The sequence below is a fragment of the Xenopus laevis genome, chromosome 2L (assembly GCF_017654675.1).
Source record: "Xenopus laevis strain J_2021 chromosome 2L, Xenopus_laevis_v10.1, whole genome shotgun sequence".
NCBI classification, from domain to species: Eukaryota; Metazoa; Chordata; class Amphibia; order Anura; family Pipidae; genus Xenopus; species Xenopus laevis.
The window spans coordinates 17,298,452-17,321,762 of NC_054373.1; positions in this window are offsets into that span (position 1 = coordinate 17,298,452).

Sequence of the window (23,311 nt, forward strand, 5' to 3'; positions counted from 1 at the left end):
TAGCTATGAGGAAAGACTGGCCAAGTTGGGGATGTTCACGCTGGAGAAGAGGCGCTTAAGGGGTGATATGATAACTAGGTATAAATATATAAGCAGATCCTATAATAATCTCTCTAATTCTTTATTTACCAGTAGGTCTTTCCAGCTGACACAAAGTCACCCAATCTGATTAGAAGAAAGGAGGTTCCACCTGAATATTCGAAGGGGTTATTTTACAGTGAGAGCTGTGAAGATGTGGAATTGTCTCCCTTAAGTCAAACTGATACATAAGATAACTTTAAGAAGGGGTTGGATGGTGTTTAGCAAGTGAGGGAATACAGGGTTATGGAAGATAGCTCATAGTACAAGTTGATCCAGAGACTGGTCCAATTGCCATCTTGGAGTCAGGAAGGATTTTGTCCCCCTCTGAGGCAAATTGGAGAGGCTTCAAATAGGTGTTTTGCCTTCCTCTGGATCAACTAGTAGTTAGGCAGGTTATATATAGACGTGTGTCTTTTTTCAACCTAACCTACTATGTTACTTTGTCCAGCAACTAGGACATAAGGAAGTGTGGGGATTTAAAGCCATAGGGGTGCATTAAGCCTATGGGCCCCTACTGGTATCTCAGAGCTCTTAAGGGGTTTTACTCAAGGGAGTAGAAAAGCAACTGTCCCCATGAGAAAATGAAGAGGGGACAAGTCATAAAAACTCCTTCGCAAGGTGACTATGTCCTTCAAGTAGCTAAATTCTTCAGGTTTTTCTTTTAAAATCAAGAGGCATAACCTTGTTTACTATTTAGAATATAGTAAGGTGCCATTATTCAATATGAATTGATTTTGTGTGTGTAAATGATGCCAATTTGGATGTTATGAATCAGATTTATTACTGTATCAACCTCAATATTATTCAAGGAACCAATAAGTCTTGACTGAAGGAACTGCATTTTTTTTTTGTCAGAAACCATGCAGAATTCTAGAATCTTTGTTTCGTCCAAACACATTAGTTATTCATTTAAAGAGAATAAGCTTTGCCTCAGGTCTTTACCATTTATAAGACCAGAATCAATGTTAATTGAGCTGTCCATCAGACTGTAGACATGGCATGCTCCTCTACCTTCAATGAATAACATACCCTTCCCAAATAACAGGTGCTTTTTTACTCACCTCAATGTAAACTAGTGAAAGACCCCTAACATATATCAACATATATCATCAGGTTCTATTAATTCTATATCAAGTTTTATTAATTCTGCTGCAGAAGTGATATGTTTGAAGGGCCTACAAGCCCTCCTCCTTCAGTGGCTGGGTGCTCTCGCAACACATATGCATTCACAGCAAGGACAAAGGGAACAGGTGACATTCTCTCATTTGGAGACAAGAATAGCACAATTAATGCTTATCATGCCTCCTACATTATATCTCACCACCGCATTTGAGAAAGTATATGGTTGTAGGCAAGGCAGTTTCCGTTGAAATCCAAGGTCAAGGCAGGAGGTTGTAACGATGCTATCAGTTAACATAACAAGATACTATGGCAACTTTTCTAGCTAGAATTTCCCTTTAAGCTGAATGCAAACTTTTGAAACCTGAGAGATTAACTTGCGCAGAATGAGAGAGACATTTGATCTGTCTTTTCCTTGGAAGCCGCAGAAAAATGTACAGGGCTGAAATGCAACAAAAAGGATAAAATATTCATAAAAATATATTTTGTATTGTTAAAAACTTTTTATTGGTTATTTACAAAAGACACGGATAACACAGAGCAAGTTGTCCATGCTGCGTCCATCTGTGTTTGGTGTAATCATCCTGTTGGAGCCATGCCTGTAGCCACAGTGTGCTGCAAAAACATCCAAATGGATGGACTTCAAGGGGCTGATATGTCAACAATCACGGAATGATTACGGCTGTTCCAAAACTGTGTTGCAACTACACCTGGTTTTATGCAACCAAAACCAAAACACCCAACTACTCATGAGGAACTGATTGGGAATCACTACCCCAGACCAACAATTAATGATAATACAGTGATAAGTTGTACATTTAGACCTGTTGGGCAACAACCATATGTACAGCTAATGTAGTCCTCAGCAGAAGGGATTTCCAGTCTTCCCAATCAATATGTGAAAGAGGCCCAATGATATCTCAATAGGGAAGGGGATGATTTCAGGCATGTACATTTGCTGAAAAATCAGCAGCCAATGTCTTTTCTCTTTTTCAAAATGTGATACTGGAGCTAATTAAGTCCAGTAACTAGGTTTTTTTGCAACAATGGTATCTGCTTCAGGATTTACAACCTGTTATAATAAAGAGTATTCATACATAAAAGATGAAATAATCCAGAATTGTTCCATTGCTACAATTATTTTAATTTTCTCTTTTTTTTTTATAATACATCCATATCTTAGGTGCAACATCACTTTTAAGTCTATAGCCAGATACTGACCAAGACAGTCAGTCAATCACACAACTCCATAGTCAATAATTATAAAGTAAAGACGCATTGATATGCACCAGCCACTCTGGCATTTTTGCTATTAAAGGATTCAGATAGTCTCTGCCTGTCTTTTGCTTCTGTGTTTTTCAGGTTTACATTTCTCGATGAGAAGTCAAGGCAATATATATATATATGCTGTAATAGCGGCTTTGTTCTTGGTGTGACTGGACGCATTTATACCATTTACTCAAAATTGGCTTAGCAAATGTGTTTTTACAGGATTATGCTTTAATGAAACCTGTGCTGTCCTGTCCTTGATTCTCATCATCAGAGGCATCTAAGTGCCCATTAAACTGCCTGAATGGAAGGAGAGGTAAAGGTTTGTTTACTCCGTAAAAGTATGTGAACGGGTGCAGCCTCATCTGGTTGTAGTTTTCTGAACACCAATGTATCATCATGTAGACAAAATATACAGTATAGAGCAGCATTTCCTATGCCCCTTATGCAAAGGTGCAAGAGTGTTAAAGGGTGCAAGAGACAGCTCCATACGGCTCCTGTTCCCGGGAAATTGCTATGCTCTTTACCTGTCACTGGATAAAAATTTGGTGAGATGTGCAGAGCTCAACATGGGCAGTTATAAGCAAGCCCTGTCCTTACTGCCTGCCATAGGGCAAAAGGTAAGTTTAGGGCCATGTTTGGGCCTGCATTCCCATCTGCTCCCATAGCAGAAATAAGTAGGGGTTAGAAGGGAGGATCAATAGAGAAATTATGCAAGTTAGCACAATACTGGACTTACAAGAAAGTGGTGAATTTAAAAAAAAAGTTTATATAAAAAAAATAGCATTCTACAAAAAAGCCTTATGCGTTTCATGCCAAAGGAGCACCTAATCATAGCCACTTTGGCACAAAATGTGTAAGGTTTTTTTTGTATAATGCTTATTGTTTGAATAAACTTTGTTCAAATGTACCGCTTTCTTGTTAGTCCAGTATTGTGCCAACCTACATCATTTCTCTATTGACATTTCAAAAACCTTTCTCTGGCTGAAGGCTTCAAGGTGTGTGCACCAGGACACTACACTCGTTTCCAAGAATTTCTACTTGAACTTACTTCTGCACTTTTGGAATTTTTTTGCTTTAATCTGTAGAAGGAATGATGCCTCCAGTATAGTCTTACCTCCTGCCCTGAATATAGTAATAACACAGTAGATAAACCCTATAATGTTTCATTTATGTTCATTTGATATTTCAGAACTGAATTATGTATTGGATTACAAACATAAAAATATATCTATGTTGTTATTTTTTTCATTTACTGTCCCCTAGAGGTCTTGTACTGTAATGTGGAAGGTGTAGAACTTCTTCTTCTGCCCTAACTGCAACCTTTGGTGCAACTAATTGGTGCATCCACCTCTCTGTCAAAGCTCACAGCCCATTCATCAAAGGAAGTCCCACCCTCCTGACCAATGATGGACAAATTTGTCCAGTTTCGCTGAAAAATTTCCTGCGAAAAAAATGAAACACGAATTTTGACACCCACCTAAATTTTGACGCCCGCATTAAAGTCAATGGGCGTCTGAATAATGTTATTGTGTGACAGTTTTGACGTGAGCGACTATAGCCGCAGTTTGGTGAATTTATTCGGTGGTGAAACATGGAAATTTTCCGCAAATTCGCGTCTAACGAATTTATTCGCCCATCCCTACTCCTGACATATAACAGAACAGAAAGAACACACTGCAGGGAGAAGTGTTGTTTAGATGATTCACCTTAAACTCATAATTAAATGCAATAAAATTGTAAGTTTAAAAGATAGGGAACATCAGAACTTACTTTGACAGTGCATATTTCACAGTTGGTTACCATCTCCAGACTTCAATCCTTCAGCGTTCTCATTTGTTACATTGGCTCTGTTATTTGATGTCAAGTTTCTATGGCAATAAGATAAGAGACAATGAGACAATTTGCAGTTCATGTAGGAAACGTTCCCAGTTTAGACTCATTTGATGATGACATCAGAGAAGCATTTCTGAAGACTTCATATCTATCAATTTAGAAACAATGGCAAACTGGAGAATGATATTTTTCTCTGTATCCAGAGGTTGGATATATGTTTATATTAGAATTAGCGCTACCAATTCTGGTAATCGAATTCTGCAGAATAAAAATTAAAATTGTCAGTGGTGTAGAGAGTAGGAGAGGTTTTGAGGTATGAGTGTGTTGTTTGTTGGATGTTTGTGTACATACATATATACAGGTATGGGACCTGTTATCCAGAATGCTCGGGACTTGGGGTTTTCAGGATAATGGATCTTTCCATAATTTGGTCTTCATGCCTTAAATCTACTAGAAATTTAAACATTCAATAATCCCAATAGGCTGGTGTTGCTTTCAATAAGGATTAATTATATCTTAGTTGGGATCAAGTACAAGCTACTGTTTTATTATTACAGAGAAAAAGGAAATCATTTTTAAAGATTTGGATTATTTGATTTTAATGGAGTCTATGGACTCTACAGCCTTTCCATAATTCGGGACTTTCTGGATAATGGGTTTCCGGAAAACTGATCCCAAACCTGTATATATGTATGTGTGTAAAGTTGTGTTGGCATGTGTGTGTGACATGCCTGTATATGTGTGTGTGCAAGTGTGTGTAGCCTTCAACTATCCCAAATAACAGTAAAAAAAAACAATCCAAGGAATACATTAATTTTTCTCTGTACACCTGCAGCACTTTTATTTTCTCCTAACCTATAAAATGTTCCTTTATTTTTCCTCCTGCTATAAAATACGCTATTCTTCGTTGTTCTGAGATGCGGGTTGTTTTATATTTTGCTATAAACATGCTTCAGTGGAGCTTTTACATTAAGAAGCAGCTTTATTTTAAGGTCTGTTCTCAAACCTTGCTCTATTTTATCTCAAGGAACCAGAGCTACAACACCCACTTACCGCATCGCTGCACCTGCACTTTTCTGCATGGTACAAGGTCTGTTAATGTGTGAGTCAGCTCTTTGCCTGACAATGCCTTGTCCATGTATCTGTCTCAATAACTGGACTAATGTCTACAGTCAAGAACTGGGCTACAGTATTGTGTATGGGAGCAAACGGTTAAAGGGTTAACTAGTTACACTGTCAACCAATCAGAAATTTGATTTTATTATTGTACTAAACTAGTGAAAATTAACTGCTGAAACGGCGAAAAATTCGTGAAACTCGAAAATTTTTAAATGGCACTAAAGTCAATGGACATCGGAATAGTGTTGACACGTGGCGTGATGGTTTTGATGAGAGCGACTTTTTGGACGCAGGTCCAAAATTTTTTGATGCCGCGGAAATTTGCGCCAGTTTAATTTATTCGCCCATCACTAGAGCTGACACCTCAGGGGCCCCCCACCCCAATGGCCAGTCTCCACAGCCCTCCTTCCACACAAACCGTGTACCTTTTACTTCCTCTTTGTGGCGATCAGGGATGGGGCTAAGCCGTAGTGATGAGCAAATTTGACCCATTTTGCATCGCCAAAAATGTGCAAAACAGTAAAAAATTTGGCAAACGCATTGAATTCGACAGGCCATTCTTTGCACAATAATTTTTCAAACCATACAACATTTTTTAAAAATGCAAATTTTTAAACTATCCATTATAGTCTATGTGGTAAATTTACTAAGTGACGATAATTCGTCAGCGACGGCTTTGCAGCCACACTTCGGCAGGCGGAAATTCGATCAGACAATGCTACTTTACTAAAATGCAAAGTTGAGTCCAGCGCGTTGAACACTGCCAACACTTCGGTAGAGTTACTTCAGCAATTTAAGCAAATCAAAGCGAAGATGCGCTAGTGTTCAATTCTGCCTAGCGCAACTTCATTAGAGGTCTTCGCTCAGGCTAATTTGCATACGGTAGAGAATTTAATGGACGTATATGTTGCAGCAAATACATTACATTACACAAGTCCAGGGAACCTTAATAAAGACATTAGAGTTGTTATAATGCCCTACACATGAGCCCACTGTATAGTTTATGTTCCATATGATAGAAAATGTATTGGGAACCCAGTTACCCAAAAAAAAATTGAAGGACTTTTGCAGGCTATCACTCTGAAAAAAGGGAAAGATGCCAGTGTTTTTTGGACTTAGAAACTTTTTCCACTAAATAATATGATGTAAATAACAGAAGATTGAGGAAGATCTATGCACTCCATTGCACTTAACCTGGTCTGAGGTGGCGAAGGCAAGTCTGGCGAAAGAGGTAACGTTCAGTAAAATCTGTATCTTAGTGAATTTGCAGAGTAACGTACATTCGCCAGTGCGAAAATTCGCCTGGCGATAGAGTGTGAATCACCACTAGCGTTTATCTCCTTCGCTAGCGAAGTTACGCCGGCGCCCGTCAGAAAATCGGCAAAGTCCCTGAAAAAGGTAACACTGACAAATCTTCGCCAGCGTTAGTCACTTCACGCTTTAGTAAATCTGCCCTTACGGTTTTTTTTTTTTTCTCTGTGAAATGAGGCAAAATATTTTGCACATCCTTATGAGCAGGCCTGGATCAAGTGTTTTTTTTCCCCGGTGCCCAAACAGCCAAGTCAACTCCATCAAACTGATTTTGAAGCTTATTAGCCAATGTGTGTGGGGGGGGGGGGCAAAATGATGGCATGCCCCTCCAATATTAGGTTGGATATCTCCAGTTATCTATTGGGCACGTTTGAAATTTCCAATTTAGCAAGGACAAACAAGGGAAAGTTGTGTTCACCACTAATTTAGAAACCATTAGGCGGGGGTGCAATGAGGCTGTGACCACAAAATATATATAGACAAATACAAGAGTCCTCTGCACTCAACCCATTATCAATATCTTTAGGACATTTTGTGCCTTGAGCTACTAAAAATGCCTTACACTTTAAACAAAACAGGGATTGTTTGTCCATATATTGCAATATATTTAAGATGGCAAACTTAGTCAAATTCATTGATGGTCTGGCCAGTCCTACACTCAACTTTCATGTAATTCTTTAAGAATTCTATTGCTTCATTATACATTTTACAGAGGGAATAAGTTTTACCTGCAACCTACTTGCTGCTTTCAAGGATAAAACTCGCAAACATGGTTGTCCTTTTATTGGCCAACAGTGGGATCACCTGACTATAGTTGGGAAGAGTTTTCTATGTTTGTTATAGTTATACAGGCACAGTGACCAGCTCCATGTTGTAGCTCCCACCCTTCCCAGCTATAGTCAGGTGATCCCAGTGGTGGCCAGCAAAAGGGCAGCCATGTTTGGGAGTTTTAACCTTGAAAACAAGTGATTTGCAGGTAAAATGTAGTCCCTATGTTAAATGTATAATAAAGCAGTTGAATTCTTAATTAATCAAATGAAAGTTGGGACTGGCAGCTTTTTTTTGTAAGTTTAGCAAGGATCCTATTGAACTGTGGTGGTGAAACCCTCACCCAATGGGACTGCAAAGGCCTGTCAAGGGCAAAATCATTGGATCAACCCAACTTGGCATGCTGATTTTGTGGCAAAATTGGTTGAAGGTCTGCACCAATCACCATTGTGTTTATTTAGTCTGCTCTGATGAATTTTTTTTTTCTCTTTTTTTTTTTTTTTTTCAACTTTCTGTTTATTGAAGTTAACACAGCAATTCAACAGAATGCACTTGTCATTTCCTGTTAACATATTGATCAATAAACTTTTTCTGACATACATTCGTCGCTTAATTTGTGCTCTGATGAATTTTGTGCCTGGTAAGTACCTTGCCTATAATCACTTTTAATTTAAACCTTAAAAAATTGATTTAACAAGCACTGTATTATTACAAAAAAGCAGACCAAGCAAAAATTATAAAGTTTTAGTAACAGATGTCACAATGGGCAACAGAATTGCTGTTTCTCTGATCATTACTGATGACAGTTTTAGATCGTAATCACCATAACTGTTATAGCCAACATTCCATTACCTATATAATATATATAGGTTTTTATTGTATGTCTAATTAAATGCAAAAGAGCCTGAATCTTATAACAATCAGAAGAAAAAAACATTATGGCTGATGGCACATGGCACCTGAAATCTCCTCCTGCCAACTCTTGCTGACTTAAATAGGACTGGCGTTTCCAGATCAAGTCATTGGGATGCTTAAAGGGGGTGGCAGATGTTCAGCTCCCCATGTGCCATCAGTCTAATTGGTCTCTTCAAGATCTCATCACTTTGCTCCGAAATAAGTGTGCAGATAACTCGAATCCTTGGATGCACGGACGCTGCTTCCTTATGCTGGGCTTATAGTGAGAGACGAGATCTCAAGCAGATAATTGATTGACATCAGAACTCTCCCATTTTCTATTTAGAGATGCACAGACGTCTTTTTTTCCATCACATTCCAATGGCGGGCGCTAAAAATAGAAGGTTTTTTTTATAGGTAATTATCACTTGTTGAAATTAAAGAGTAGTTTAAATTGAAATTTTAATTACGTTTTAAATTGCACCTCATCTTGTCTGGGAAAATAAAGAATGTTGTTTGGCTTGGATTTCTTTCTTTTTTTTAAGTTTAAAATACCGCAGATTGAAACAAGGCTGCTTTTGGATGTTTGAGGTTAGGAAAACTTTAGAGGTTATGGCACACCAGGCCCAGACTGGCAATCCGTGGGTTCTGGCGAATGCCAGAGGGGCTTCTGTAAATTGCCATAGACAGTCACTATTTATTGGGCTGGTGGGGGGCTGTTTGGGCCTCTGTATACCTGAAATGCCAGGGCCTATTTTAAATCTCAGTCCAGACCTGTGGCACACCTAGGACTTCAATCTAAGCAGAGGATCACCGAGGGTCTTTTCCCATGCATACCAATAGGTAGCACCAAGATTAGCTAGTAGCAATGATTGTCTGTAACTGCGAGACATCAGCTCAAGTGATGACTGCCTCTTACATCTGGAATGACCACATGGATAACTCCAAGGCACGCATTTATTGCAGTGTGTTTTTAATTTAAATGTGTGTATGTGAATTCCCATAATGCACCCACATGCCTCTCCTTCCTGCACAGGCACAGAATTGAGCCCTTTTGTACAATATATCCTGGATTTCTGGACAGGAATTATTGCTTTGTGGGATAAAAAAAATTTAGATTTTGGACTTCTCTAATAAACATACTCAACGGTTTTTCTCCATTCCATATGGAAAAACTATGGGTGCAGGTCAATGAAGAATTCCTGGATGATAAATAATGGCTGCCTGAAGAAGAAACATTCCTGACATTGCAGATGTGACCATGTTCATAGATGAAATGATACATCAGTTGTTTACATGGCACCACAAAAAGTCAAGGACCTGTGTCTCAAGAGATTACAGTACATCTGCATCTGGCACACTTCCAGGAGGTATGCAAGCAAAACAAAGTTGGAGAGCCAATGGAACCCCAAGGTTATCAGTATAATATGACGATGACACTTGGAGATTCCCCAGATTTATAATTCATTATTATTCTTTCATCATTAATATCAGTTGCTACTGCCAAATTCTATTCCTTTACATTGTGTCACTCGCCAGCCACTGAGATTTCTTACTGCTATTGACTGACCGGAAGTTATTGTGTGTTGGTTTCCTAAGATAATTATCGCCTTTTTGAAAGTTCACTCAACAGAGGTAAAAGGTGAACGTGCATGCTTTTATCAGTGACATTTCCCCCTTTAGGTACTGTAATCCAAATACCTGAACACCTGTATTTCAAAATAAGCCCTTATACTGTATATAGTGATGGGCGAATATGTCCCGCAGATTTGCTTCGCCAGAAATTTGCGAAAATGCATTAAAGTCAATGGGCATCAAAATTCTGTTCAAATGCATTAAAGTCAATGACAGTCTGAATAACTTTGTAGCACAAAACTTTTTAAGCGTGTCCCAATTTCGCAGTTTCACGGAAAGATTTGCCGGCGGTGAAGTACGGAAATTCACCATGAATCCATGCATGCCGAATAAATTCACCAATCACTACTTATATATGGACCTGCACTGGTCTGTCTGGGTAACTGTGTGTTTAGGACACTGATCCGCTTGTTCAATTTATCCATTACATTTCTGCCAAAAGTGGGGTCTCCTCATTTGAACTAATGTCATTCTACACCATAGCCCTCACTGCTAGTCCTTAATGTACCATGGCACTAATGTTTGGTCTATTTCAATCCTTCAATCTGACCCTGGGGAAGACAAATATGTATTTCCACCCTCCCCCCAAACTTGTGTGCCATTCAGGTGCAATGGAGTCCTGCAATTATCAAACAATGCCTCTGCAAAAGCCCAGTGTGAATGATTGCTAAGTGGTAGGATTTTTCAGCCCCTAAAGGTGCCCATAGGTGCACAGATAATATTGTACAAAATGAAGAAGACTTGGATCGGCTTGTCGTTCGGGCTGGGCGGAAAATTTTGATCGGGTGCCTTTGAAGGCACTAGTGATGGGTGAATTTATTCGCCAGGCGCAAATTTATGGCAAATTCCCACGATTTGCCCCGGCGAATAAATTCGCAAAACCAAAAAAAAATGGACACTGGCGTCCAAAAAATGGACGCCGGTGTCAAAAACGAGATGCCGGTGGCATTTTGCAAATCTTTCACCGTTTTGCAAATTTCGCAGGAAATTTGCGAATTTTTCGGTGAAGCGAAACACCCCAGATTCGCCCATCACTAGAAGGCACCCAAACATCGGCCATTGTTAGTGGTGAATTGTCAGATACAGGTAAAATTCTATTGTTTTTACCTGTATATCTACCTGTATATCTGACAATTCTGCTCTACACGTGTGTATTGAAACAATCTATCTTTCTTGGAAAGATCTTTTCCAAGAAAGATCGTAATTGTTAAGTCTATCGCCACCTTTAGAGGTTGTGTAACATTGCCATTGTTATATGAGGCATCATTGTATCTGATGCATAAATGAGAGAAGTTGGGCCAAAATGAGAAGTTGGGCCAAAATGTTTTTTGAGTGGGCTTGGTGTCTCTTCCAGCATTTGTTATTTATTAGTTATTAGTATGTCATTCATTGGGGATAAGTCTGCTGGGCCTATTATTGCCTTTGACCCTGAAATTTCGATGCCTGTCCAAACCATTCGCGTGTTTTCTCGTTCTTCCATGTAGGCTGCCTGACCTGACCCAGAACTAATGACTTGCCTCTTGTCTCTTCCTGGAACCGATCTCTTCGACTGAGCCTCACTGGCTTCTCTCCACTCACCCCTGTATCATCCTCGAGTCGGTTCCATGCTGTATAAGCCGCTTGTGGAGCCTTTTCATCGAGAAAGGATCTGTCATCTCATCTAGTCTCTTCTATATGCTTGACTTGATCATGGCAATCCTTTCTCTTTTGAATAAAACTTTCTCTTTTTACCTTTCTGATTTTGTATTTTTGTTTCTATTTACAGCATTGCATTTAATGTACACTATCTGAAGAATGCAATAAAACCTCTTATCACAAAAATATGTCTTTCTTTAAGAGGGATCACAGTTATTTTCCTTAAAACCAACATTATGGGGCAGATTTATCAAAGGTCGAAGTGAATTTTCTAATTAAAAAACTTCGAATTTTGAAGTATTTTTGGGTGCTTCGACCATCGAATAGGCCAAATTCGACCCAAATTGAAAATACTTCGAATATTCGACCATTCAAAAGTACTGTCTCTTTAAAAAACTTTGACTTCAACACTTTGCCACTTTAAACCTGCCGAATTGCTATGTTAGCCTATGGGGAGCTCCTAGAACCTAGAAGTTTTAAAAAGTTAAAGTTAAAGTTCGATCGATCGATTAAATCGTTGCTATGATCGATTGAACGATTTTACTTCGACTGAAAACGGCCAAAAAATTCAAAAAGAAAAGTTCGACTATCGAATTTGGCCAATTCGATGGTCGAATTTCGAAGTTTTTTAACTTCGAAATTCGAGCCTTAATAAATCTGCCCCTATATATACAGTATGTTTTCTGTTAAAATGTGTTTTACATCCCCGTCTGATCAATTATGTTGGAACTGCAGTTTATACTCAGGAAATTCCTAGGATTCTCCATAATTACATTTAATTTAAATGACTTTTAAAATCAGACACAATAAGAAAATACTTCAGTTTGAGAGATTGTAAATCATTTCATCATATAAAACTCACAGCACTTTTTAACTATATTGTTGTAATCCATTAGCTGCAGGTGATTTGCCCAATTAATCTCCCAGTTTATTTATGGGATTGAAAGAAGGGTTAACATACACATTGAAGAAATCCAATGCAGTGAGTTCAGAACTTTCCTCTTTCAGACTGCATTACATTTATCATGTGCAAAGACTACATCAAAAGCCCTTGGAGAGGGAGCTGAGTTAATGTAAACTGACCTATTTAATAGTATGTTCGGTTTCTTACTAGGTAATCTTTAGAAGAATTTTATAGTTCCCATAAGAGGATAAAAATGCAGGCTGTTTGATGAGGAAAAGAAATTCAATATCTCCGCTTTTAAACATCTGTAGAATCACGTGCAGCATTATTTTTACAATTATTATCAACAATAATTTTTTTCTTATGTTAATTTTCTCAAAAAGTATGGGGTAGAATATCTCTAACACGATGGTGTTTCTCTGAGGTGGAATAGTAAGGAGTAGCTAGAACATCACTACTAGAGTCAAGTCAAGTCATAGTTACCTTATTAGGAAAAAGATAGTATGTTGGTCCAAACCCTGATGTAAAAGAAGGCCAAAGTGAAGTATGAGATCTTGTTTTTTTCTCTTGGCACCTGGATAGGAAGAAGAAATTATGTACATCCAACCCTGATGTAGAAGAAGGCCCCAGTATAGGGGGGACCCTTTTTTATTTATCCTGGAACCTCGGTGGGAAGAAGAGAGTATTTAGATCCAGACCATGATACAAAAGGCCCCATTGAAGTGTGAGCTCTTGTTTTCTTTCTCTTGGAACCTCAGTAGGAAGTAAGAGTATGTAGGTCCAAACCGTGATGTAGAATAAGGCCCTAGTGAAGTGTAAGCTCTTGTTTTTTTCTTTTGGAACCTCATTAGGGAGAAGAGATAATGTACATCCAAACCCTTATGTAGAAGATGACCCCAGTATAGTGGTAGCCTGTTTGTCTCTATCTTGAAGAGATCATGTAGGTCCACACCCTTATGTAGAAGTCCCCAGTGAAGTGTGCGCTCTTGTTTTCTTTCCCTTGGAACCTCAGTAGGAAAAAAAGAGAGGATGTAAGTCCAAACCAACTCCTGTTTTCTTTAGAGCCTCAACAAGAAGAAGAAAAGATGTAGGTCCACACTGATATGGAAGAAGCCCCCAGCGAAGTGTAAGCTCTTGTATCTCTCTATTGGAATGTCGATAGAAAGAAGAGAGGCTGTAGGTCCAAACCTTCATATAGATGAATACCCAAGTAAAGTATGAGTTCTTTAGCAAGAGATCCCAGAAGAGCCCACGGCAGGGCAGGTCGACAATGGAAATAAGTGATTAGCCAGTGACCCATGTTTAATTATCTCTTCAGGTGCTCTAAAAGCACAATATAGAGAAGCTTTTTAGTGAGCAGCCAGTACCTTTACCTAGGAGTGAAAGTGAGGTTAGTACCCTTTATCCTTCTTCTTAGGGACCTATGGATTTAGAGGGAAGAGAAGAATAGTTTACTTGAGTGAACTATAGTCCGAAGCTGCTGAGAGTAACATGTAGCATATAGTTTACTAGCTAAGACACACTACCCTAATAACATGAATTTTATTCAAAGTAATAATAATCCTGACACTGAGCAGAAACTGCCCCCATTTATCCTGGACAACTGAATCCAGGTGAAATCTAATCAATATTCTACTTCTTCTATTCTACTATTATTTGTTCCACCTTCACAAATTCAAGTCACCAGAACCATTTACAGGCAACTCATTTACTCAACAGTGACTTCCAGGGATGTATTCGTTTTCAGCGTAAACTAAAAACCATTGTGATACTTGGCCATCTCCATCGAATGGGAACTCTGAATGCTAGTCTGAAGAACTCAAACAGTTATTCTGACAGCTGAATTGTCATGACTTTTTCATCCTCGATATAAACATTAGTACAGTACATGCAATATCCTTTTGCTGTAAGTCTAGAATCTCACATGCAACTCTGGTCAGTGACACTGGTATCATTTCAAATGAATTGGGCCAACTACCAATTACCAAGTAGCATTATACTGAATTAAATAACATAACCATATGGCATTCCCTTCCTGGCCATTATAATTGTTTTTCTATGGAATTACTCCATTTGTAGGTTCCTAATCCAACCATTCTGGCAAAGAACCTCAAGCATTCTTCACACGTGGATTGAGTTTCACTAGATCATGGTTTAAAGTAATCTTGAGTCTTGAGAGGAACAAACATTTAACTCTCTCTAAGACATTTCTCTTCTCCCATTAGTAGTAGAAGTTACTGCACACGCCATGATTAAAAGCACAGTGCAGTACCGCCCACTTTTATTAAGCCTTTCAGGTTTATGATCACAACTACATTCTGAATTTAATTCTTAATGCATAAAGGGAAATGAAGGCTGATGTTAGATAATGCAGAGTCAAGAAAAGTTAATGGACAAGACAGGCAGCGACATGGACTTAAACAGCAGCAGCATGAAGTAGTGGATAATGAGCTAAGTGTATAACCAATTACAGTTTACTTCCATTGAAATATTAATAAAGGATAAGTGCTGGCACCAAAAAAAGACTGTTGACACAACTGAGTAACAACACCGTGCATAAAAGCATGGATGCACATAAAGGCGTGTAAAAATTAACAATATTAATTATATAAATATATATCTACATATTGGAGTTGCATCATTAAAAATAACCAAGAGTCCTCTGGACAGAAGAATATGCAGGTCAAACTAATGGATCAATAAATATATAGAACATGACTGTCCTCCTTTGGAAAGATGACAAAAAGAACGAGGAACACTTCCTAGCATGGTGCATCTCCAAAATGAACTATTTCAAATGAGATTCTCCTGTCCTTCTAAAAAAACAAAATCCTACTTTGTTGCAGCTTCTAGAATGATAACAAAAAGAACAAGGAACACCTTCTCGCATGGCAGATATCCAAAATGACCTAGTTCAAATGAGATTCTCCTGTCCTCCTAAAAAACAAAAGCCATCTCTGTTGCAGCTTCTAGAATGATAACAAAAGGAACACCTCCTAGCATGGTGGATCTCCAAAATGACCTAGTTCAAATGAGATTCTCCTGTCCTCCTTAAAAACAAGAGCCCTCTCTGTTGCAGCTTCTAGAAAGATAACATTTTTTAATCCACAGCAAAGACACATTTCCAAACAAATGAAACACAATAGGCAGGATTTAACAAATGAGGGGTATTCCTTTATTAACGCCTAATGGAAATAACATTTGCTAAAGCAAGAGTAGAATAACCAAGCCAATGCTTTTTTTTTGGACAAGATGAGTTCCTAACAAGTCATTATTTAATTCAAAATAACAGTAGAAACCATTTATCAAAAATGTTAACATATGTTAATGGGAGCTGCTACACCTGGATAAACAAAGCACTCCGACAGGAAACTTTGGGAAGGTTATGTATGGATATGTAATGAACAAGAATCTATAATATCTATTGTATACATTGTAGCACACAAAACCTCATTTTGCCTTTGCTTTCCTTACAATGGGCCACCGGAATGAATTCAGTTCTCGGCTAAGTCTAAACTCTTTCTCTTTCAGGTTTAAACAAAATCTACATTCTTAGGGAGAAAAATGCTATAAAACTCAGTTCCCGCATCAGTGTTAACGAAACAATAAAGTAAAGGTCAGTTAACTATGGCACCAATAATCACGGTAGTAGCATGGTAATGCAGTGTAAAAAATCTAATTACGCACATGGCTGTTACCGAAAACCTGAAAAATGTAAGGAATTCACATAAAAGGGTAATTATGCTCTGTTTCCATTTAATTGAATTGTAGTAAGTAAGCCACAGATGAATGATTTGACCTTTAATATTGTCTACAGATTTCACCAACTTTGGGCTGTGGAATTAAGAGAACTTTGTGTAAGATGTATAACATGCCAAGTTTCTAAATAGAAAAACCAACAATCTAAAGCTAACAGACACATTTGATCCAACAGTGCAGAGGGGCTATGCAAAGACAAAATAATCATTAGAGGAGAAATATAGGGTTACACGAGTCATTAGGTGCTTTAATGCGTAGGTCATAGATGTACGACTAGAGAGAAGCACACACCTTCAGTTTATCCACAGAATCCCTGTATGCTTGCATCTGGATGAATCTCTGGCCAACCATTGGTTGCACTTTAATCTAAGAGTGCTATACATGGGTCATCCTCTCTTAATCTATAGGCAACAAGAGTCTTTGAGTGGATGGGAGTAGATGATATTCCATCAACATCACCACCATTTATACATAGAAAAATGGATGCTGGGAAATAACTTACTGAATCAGTACAAGTGAGGCCACTGATATTTATAAATCATAAAACAGAGTGGAATAGTTCTTGATCACTGTTCATGCGACCTGCTTCAGGACAGACAGTAATTACAGCTCCCAGGACTCAACCATATCTCTCACTGTGCTATTTTGAATGCTACTATTACAGCGAAGAACGGTTTCATATGTGAAGGAATGACACCTATCAGAGCTCAAAAGAAACCAGCTGCTGTTCAGTACAGTCAGCCACTCGGAGTGACTGGAGAAATTAGTAATTCAGCGTGTTAACTATTTACTCTAACCAGAAAATTGCCCTTGTAAAACTGATAGTTTGATCATTTGCCAGGGTCGAATCTTTCCCCCGATATGCCCACCAAAGGCTACGATTTTAGGCTAATCTGATTGTTTAATCCTAGAACCAAATGATCAAATTATAATGATGGGGAAACAAGTCAACGGAACGAGGACTGCATCAACAAACCTGCCGATTGTGATCTGGCTGATTTTGGCCACATATCGGTCTGGGAGGCCCATTGGAGGCCTCATGTACTGATAGTTATGCTACCAAAATTGGTCTAAAGGACGATAATCAGCATCTTAAATTTGCAGATATATGGGCAGCTTTAGAGTATGATAATTTATGTCTTTGTCTTGGGCAGTGTTATTATCCCCCCTGTGGGCCATGCCGATATAAGACCTTAAGCTGGCCTGGCATACAGAAATCTGCTCATTTGGTGATCACTCCCTGATTTGCCCAATGGGCAATATCTGGCTGATTCGATTGTGGGCCCTAGGACCCAATGATCGGATCACGAGGAAAAACGGGTAGACGAATTGAGGACCACATCAACGAACAGATGCAGCCCTTGATCCGACGGGGTTTTTAAACCTGCCCGATCGACATTTGGCTGACTTTGGGCCATATATTGTTTAGGGAAGTGCGTCCGAAAACCCATTCACTGCACAATAATGCCGTCTTAATCTGTCGTCATCTTATATTGGCCTGTGTATGGCCACCTTTAGAGGTGGGCATGAGGCATATTTCCAAAGTGATTGCTCAGCCTATCACTTGCATGAATTGAACTAGTGGTGACAGGCAGATTCCGCTAACCCATATGGGCGCTTTTCCACCAGCTAAAAACCATTGGAGGATGTACCTCATGTGCCATGAACAGCAAGGAAGGTCAAACAAGCACTGGATACACCTACTCAGCAGGAGATGCCAATTTCAAATATCTCTTACAAGGGAACAATACCCAATCTGTGTGGTTGGGACTGCTTGGCAGCAGAAGTAAAACAGTTGTCTTAATTAACATAGTATTTTTGCCTTTAATGAATCATGTTTTATGGATGAAAACACGCCAGATGTTTCGTTTGCCTCATTTAGAATAGGAATAAATGAATCTTAGATATGAGTAAATACTAATCACGCTAACACACTGAGTTCACCAAGGTAAGTCCTTCTGTCCATTGTGCACTAAATTCAAGCTGATGTTTATGGCCATTTGCAGATGCCAGGTATGTATTCATAACCGGAACATTCCACAATGTCCAATCACTTGAGTCTGTCGTTCACCCAACGGCACAGCACCTTTGGTGACCTGATGTATTCAACAATATGTATAATAAACACCTTCAAGTCACACTAATCACCGGCAAAGATTAGGCCCTACATGGGATTTTTGTGTTTATTTAGATTTGTGACTCTTGAGCAAGTCAAGGAAGGTGACAGGGCTGCATGGAATTAGGTCTCTATATTATTCCTTATATTATTATAAGGGGTACACAATCAGTTCACTCCTCTGGCGATTATTATAAGGGGCTTCTCAGAGTAGTTGGGGACTTTTAGAGACTAAAAGCATTAGAAAGTTGTCCTTACCTTCCCTTGCATGTGTAGGAGTACAGCCAACAAACACTTTAAAGGATTGTATTTATGAAGCTTTTCGGAACACCAATGAATGACTGACAGCAAAGTATGCCTCTCAAATTAATATTAGTATATCAAATTTCTAACTCACAATCTTCATAAAGGTGATGTCATGTATTTTTTTAGATACCAAATATTTTTTTTGTCATTAAGAATTTTTATTACAACCGCTATAAAATGCTTTTTCTTCTTTCCTCCGGGTTAGCTGTAGTTATATTAAAAATGGGCAAAGTAAAAATGACTCTCATTGCACATTTTTATTCCAATTATTATTGTTATAAATTATTATTCATTATAAATTATAAATTACTATAAATTCACTTTTAGTATGATGTACAGAGTGATATTCCGAGACAATTGGCAACTGGTTTTCATTTTTTATTATTTGTGTTTTTTTGAGATATTGATTCAGCTGCTCTCCAGTTTGCAAGTTTAGCAATCTGTTGCTAGGGCCCAAATTACCCTAGCAACCATGCATTGATCTGAATAAGAGACTGGAATATGAATAGGAGAGGCCTGAATAGAAAGAGGAGTAATAAAAAGTAGCAATATCAATACATCTGTAGCCTTACAGATCATTTGTTTTCTAGATGGGGTCAGTGACCCCCATTTGAAATCTGTAATAAGAAGAGGAAGGAAAATAATTCAAAAACTATAATTAATGAAAAATGAAGGCCAATTGGAAAGTTGCTTAGAATTGGCAATTCTCTAACATACTATAAGTAAGGTGAACCACCTCTTTAAGTCTAAAAATCTACATGAGATTTGGTTTTGGAGTGGCATATACATGGACAGAGACATCAGATACTGCAAAAGTCAAATACTGAATAAAAAGTTAAATAGTGCCAGTAATAACGGAAATTTTGGCCTGGAGTGCGTCATTGCATTGGATTCTGATCTTCCAAATGTGTTAAGTAGATTCCACTTGTTGGTAAATCAATCTGGTTACTTTGGTCCATGCAAGCAGTCACTGAATTAACAGGCCACCAGGATCTACCACCTGTGCTCCATCTCACGTCCATTTTCCCCTTAACCTATGTAGTCATATTCTAGTTGGAAGCATTTGGATTTCCCTAAAACATATAAGATGGATTTTTAAAGTCTCAATATTCGTTCACCTTGACTTCAGATTGTTATCATTATATAGCCTTCAGGACTTTGATCATTCATTGTTCTTGGCTTGACTAAAACACGCAAAATGACTTCTAAGTAGTCTAATTAATCAAGCTTCTACCAAACGTAAACCCTAACCACTGGTTATAAATGATAAACAGAAAGGTTAGGTTGCACAGAGGAAAGAAGGCTAGGTCAAAGATCTACACTGACTCCCCCAAGCTTACTACACATTGAATAATGAGGAAATCTCATACAGTAATGCAGTGATCTCCACCCAACTCCTTGGATGTTGCTCCCAGTGGACTGAAACAGTTGCTTATTCTTGAGTTCCAGACGTGTAGGTAAGTTTTGGTTACATAAAAAACCAGCTGTACTGCCAAACAGAACCTCCTGTTGGCTGACAGTCCACATAGGGGCTACCTAATGGCCAACTGCACCACCCAGGAAAATTTTTTTTTGCTTGTGTTGCTCCCCAACACTTTTTTTTTATCTAAATGCTGCTCACGGATAAAACAATTTTGGGGGCACTTGCAGTAATGTAAGATTGGTGGCCAACCAAAGACCAGCAAGTTAAATTAAGCAGTGTAACGTCAGTGCAAGTTAGCAACTACCTACTTTTTGAGGGCATCTAGCTTGGATTTACAATTAAAACTGAGCATGATTCGATACGGCTGATTTATATTCTGTCACTTGTAGATTGATGGCATGTTTCCTTAAGGGTAGCGTGTTACTAGACAAATGTGATGGTGGAATCTGACCCAAAATATTTGTGTTTCAGATCAGTTTTAGAACATTTATTCCACAGAAAATGAATGGTTTCATTTTGCTTCAGATGGTTCACATAGTTTCGAGATGAGCTACTGGATAGAATGGGCAGCAGCCCAGGGCACACAGTGATCATATGGTGCACGTACATTGTGTTTATGTGGCTCCGGCAAATATTCATGTGCAGTGTCTGGGCCGCACATGATATACGGATTTGATACAGATATATATATACTGATTACTCCATTTTTTAAACACTCAAAATGCTTTTATTGAGTACATATATCCATATATCTGGATATATGTATGCAATAAAAGCATTTTGAGTGATTACAAACTGGAGTGCTGGTCTTTTCAACAAATCTATACCTTGCACCAGCATTAATTAGAGAAAGACCAGATTGGAGTGCGGCTACTTACTATATATATATATATATATATATATATATATATATATATATATATATATATATATATATATATATATATATATATATATATATATATATATATATATATATATATATATATATATGTATACACACACAAAAACAGAAAACAAAAAATGCAGCTCATCCATGTGTTGCAATTAAAATCAGTCTGGTGCATGGGTGTGTGGCTTATATCATATACTGAACTAAACAAATTAACCCAGCACTATCATTATACAACTTTAAGGAACAATTGGATTAAAGAGAACTTATCTGAATTTGGCAAAAAGAGACACTTTTGGTTACATGGTTTGTACAAAGTATGCATAAGCTGATGCGCCCCGCCAAGGCAGTGTCCATGCATCAGTCCTACCTAAGTGAACAAAGGGTATTTTCTTTGGGAGGAGAAAGACCATACCTGCTTCTCTCTTTATTTGGCATGACCTCTTCCAAAGAAACATTCAGCATTATGGGCTTTTAAGTGATCTGTAGGACTGTGTTTAGAGGGGCGGGGGTTGGGAGAGCAAGCATTAAAGGGAAAGCCACTTTCCTTTATAGAATATACAAAAACAAAAAATGCAGCTCATTCATGTGTTGCAATTAAAACTAGAGAGGTACATTTCCTGAAGAAAATTTGAGTGGTGCTTGCCGTGGCAAAACTCAGGCCCAAATCTGATTGGCTGTTGTTGCCCCGCCCCTTTTTTTTCCTAATTGTGAACCACAGTCACTCAGTGACTAACATACCAAAGTTTGGGAATGCTGTCATTTAATGTGTAAAAATGGCAGCATTTCTATTTTTTTCTATTGAAAATCAATGAATGAAATTTGATTGGTTGTTGGTGGCTCCGCCCACTTTTTCTAAACTTGAAGTGGAAACCCCCAGCGACCACATTTGTGATATTCAAGGTCCCTGACATCAGTACTGAGAGAATGGCAGCCTTCTTAATTTTTCCCATTAAAACCAATCAAAGAAATCTGATTGGTTGGTTTTGGCTCCACCCACTTTTCTTAATTTTAATCCCAGTCCCCCAGTGACCAACTGTGCCAATTTTGAGGAGGCTGCCATTAACCGTCTAAGAGCGGCAGCAGTTTAAAATTTTCCTATTTAATTGAATGGCTGAAATTTGATTGGCTGTTATAGACTCTGCCCACTTTTTGTAAATTTTGGCCGCAGTCACCCAGTGACCCACGGTGCCAAGTTTGGGAGCTCTGGCTTTATTACTGTGAGAATTACAGCTGTTTACATTTTCTCATTGCAGTCAATAGGGAAAATCTGATTGGTTGTTTGCGGCTCCGCTCACTTTTTTGGGTCCCCAAAATAGGACAGAAAAGTCACAACACCCCATTCCCGAATAAGCTGAACGGTTTGACACCTCATTCATGGGTCTGCGACAAACTAATTATTCGATAAATATCCCCATTATAAGTCAATGGGGCAAATTTGGGGACCTCTCCTGCCCCGGGGGTAAAATTTATACCCTCGTGTGGGGTATCATCTGACACAGGTCGCAAACCTCTTCAAATGTGGTAAATTTAACGTTTCTACAAGATTCCCTCTCTGCGCTAGAATCCGTCAAAAGTTGGCCTCAATGTTAATCTATGGGACTTTTCGGGGTGGTTAATTAACCACCCACCCCTTAGAAAAGTCATACCACCCCATTCCCGATTAAGCCGCACGATTTGACACCTCATTCATGGGTCTAGGACAAACGGTGCGGGACTAGTTACGCGCCAAACTTTCATACGGAAGAAGAATAAAAATAAGTTTGCAAGATAACAGTAGTGATGATTTGCTTCGCAAGCACCACTAATCAGTCTGGTGCAAGGGTGTGTGGCTTATATCATAAACTGAACTAAACAAATTAACTTTGTAGATGAAGAAAATAGTATTTATTCAATAGATTTACATCTTAATCTTAATGGATTAAGATGTAAATCTATTGAATAAATACTATTTTCTTCATCTACAACGATGTGAGTGCTGATCCTCTTTAAACTATATATGCAACTTTGATCGTGCACCACCTGTTATACACTGATCTGAGTGCTGGTGCTGTGGGATAATATATATATATATATATATATATATATATATATATATATATATATATATATATATATATATATATATATATATATATTTATATATATATACTGTATATACGGGAAATGTTAGAATTCCTGCATTATAGCAATAAAGTATGTTGATCCCTAAAAGCAATATTTGCGGGTATAAGGTGTTTATCA